The sequence below is a fragment of the Asparagus officinalis genome, chromosome 6 (assembly GCF_001876935.1).
Source record: "Asparagus officinalis chromosome 6, Aspof.V1, whole genome shotgun sequence".
In the NCBI taxonomy this organism is placed as follows: Eukaryota; Viridiplantae; Streptophyta; class Magnoliopsida; order Asparagales; family Asparagaceae; genus Asparagus; species Asparagus officinalis.
The window spans coordinates 60,791,831-60,794,330 of NC_033799.1; positions in this window are offsets into that span (position 1 = coordinate 60,791,831).

Genomic DNA, 2,500 nt, shown 5'->3' on the forward strand with positions numbered 1-2,500 from the left:
TTTTTCCTTGAAATTTCTCTCCGACTATAAAAAGAAATAAAGGTCACCTATAGCAAAGAGATGTGGATAGCGTTGACGAATGTTGTCCTCTTTCTCCCAAGTTGCCTCACCAGGTCCATGATGTCCCTAAGATACCAAGATAAGCGGAATAGTTCTGTTCTTGAGGACCTTCCCTTATCTATCCAAAATCTTCATTGGTCGCACCTCATATGATAAGTTCATCCCAATCTGAAGCTCTACAATATCTAAAACGTGAGTCTTATCCCATACATATCATCGAAGTTGTGATATGTGGAACTTATCATGCACTCCCTCCAACGATTTAGGTAAAGCTAGCCGATATGCCACCTCTCCTACTCTCTCCAATATCTCAAAAGGACTGATGAAATGTGGACTAAGCTTCCCGTGGTTGCCAAATCTGATAACTCATTTGGTTGGGGATATCCTCAAGAAAACATTCTCTCCAACCTGAAACTGTAGAGGTCTCCTCTTAGTATCAGCCCGACTCTTCTGCCTATCCTGAGCCGACTTAAGGCGCTCCCGTATTGCCTTTATCTTGTCTACTGTCTTCACTATCATCTCATGTCGTAGCAGACACCGCTCTCCAAAATCATCCTAACAGGTAGCAGATCTACATTTTCTTCCATATATTGCCTCATAAAGTGCCATCTAGATGCTAGCCTAACAACTATTATTATAATAAAACTCCACCAAATTCAAGTGATCTTCCCAAGAGCCCTTGAAATCCAACATGCATCCCCGCAACATGTCTTCCAAAATCTGTATTGTCCTCTATGATTGTCCATCTGTCTGAGGGTGGTAAGCCATGCTGTAACTTAGTCTAGTCCTAATACACTGCTACAAGCTCCTCCAAAAGTGTGATAAAAATCGCGTGTCTCTGTCAGAAACAATCCTAACCGGTACCCCATGTAACCGTACTATCTCCCTCATGTATAATTTAGCTAAACTCTCTGTCGTCTGCCCAATTCGAAATGGTATGAAGTGAGCCAACTTGGTGAGTCGGTCTACCACTACTCATTTAGCATTGTTTCCCTTCTGGCTTCTCGACAAAGCTGTGACAAAGTTCATCATGACATGTTCCCATTTCCACTCGGGAATAGGAAGGGGCTGTAATAACCCGACTGTCCTCTGATGCTCAGCCTTCACCTGCTGGCATACTAAGCATTTTGACACAAATCGGGCTATCTTCATCTTCATTCCTGACCACCAGTAATGCTCTCTCAAGGCCCGGTACATCTTCGTTCCTCCTGGATGAATAGAAAGCACAGAACTGTGCGCGTCCTCAAGTAGCTCTCTTCTAACATCACCCTTAGGCACACACAACCTACCACAAAATCGTAAAGATCCATCCTTATGTATTTGTAGATCAGTTCTCTCCAGAGTTGACTATAACTATAAACTCATCAACTGTCTCCCTGCTCCAGGCAATATAATCTCCTTGTTCATCCTCCAGAACTCAGCTAGCAACTCCCACTGTCTGGTGAGTCTCATCGCCACAGGCTTCCTACTCGAATGATCTGACACTACATATTAACAAATCCTGGATGATATTACAAATCAAGATCATAATCGGCCATAAGCTCTTGCCACCTGCGTTGTCTTATGTTGAGCTCTTTCTGAGTGAATATATACTTTAAACTTTTATGATCTTGTACACCTCTACTCTCTACCCTAAAAGATATTGCCGCTATAGCTTCAAGGCAAAAATAACCGCCGCTAATTCTAGATCATGAACCGGGTAGTACCGCTCGTGTGTCTTCAGCTGTAGAGACACATAAGCGACTACCTTCCCAAGTTGCATCAAAACACCACCTAAATCCAAACCAGAAGCATCTGTGTGCACTACAAATCCCCCTGACTTATCCGACATGGTTAAAACTGGTGTTGTTGTCAATTTCTTCTTTAACTCCTCAAATGCAGCTTGACACTCTGGAGCCCACACAAACTTGACCCCCTCCCGAGTCAGCCTAGTAAGTGGTCCTGTAATCTTAGCAAAATCATTTATGAATTTTTTATAGTATCTAGCCATCCCCAAGAAACTTCGTACTTCTGTCATAGATGTAGGCGGATCCAACCTCAACACCGCATCAACCTTCTTTGGGTCTACAGTGATACCTGCTCCTGAAATCACATGCCCCAAGAAAGACACTTGCTCCAGCTAAAACTCACACTTGTTCAATTTCCCATAGAGCACTCCCTCCGCAGGATTTCCAACACTGTCCATAGATGTTCTGCATGATCTTCCTTAGTCTTCGAGTATACAAGAATGTCATCGATGAACACCACCACAAACTAGTCTAGATACTGCAAAAACACCTTGTTCATCAAGCTCATAAATGTAGATGGAGCATTTGTCACCCCGAATGGCATTACCAAAAACTCATAGTGTCTGTACCGTGTGCGAAATGCGGTCTTGGGTATATCTTCCTTCCTCACCTTTAGCTGATGATAACCCGACCTGAGGTCCAGCTTACAAAAC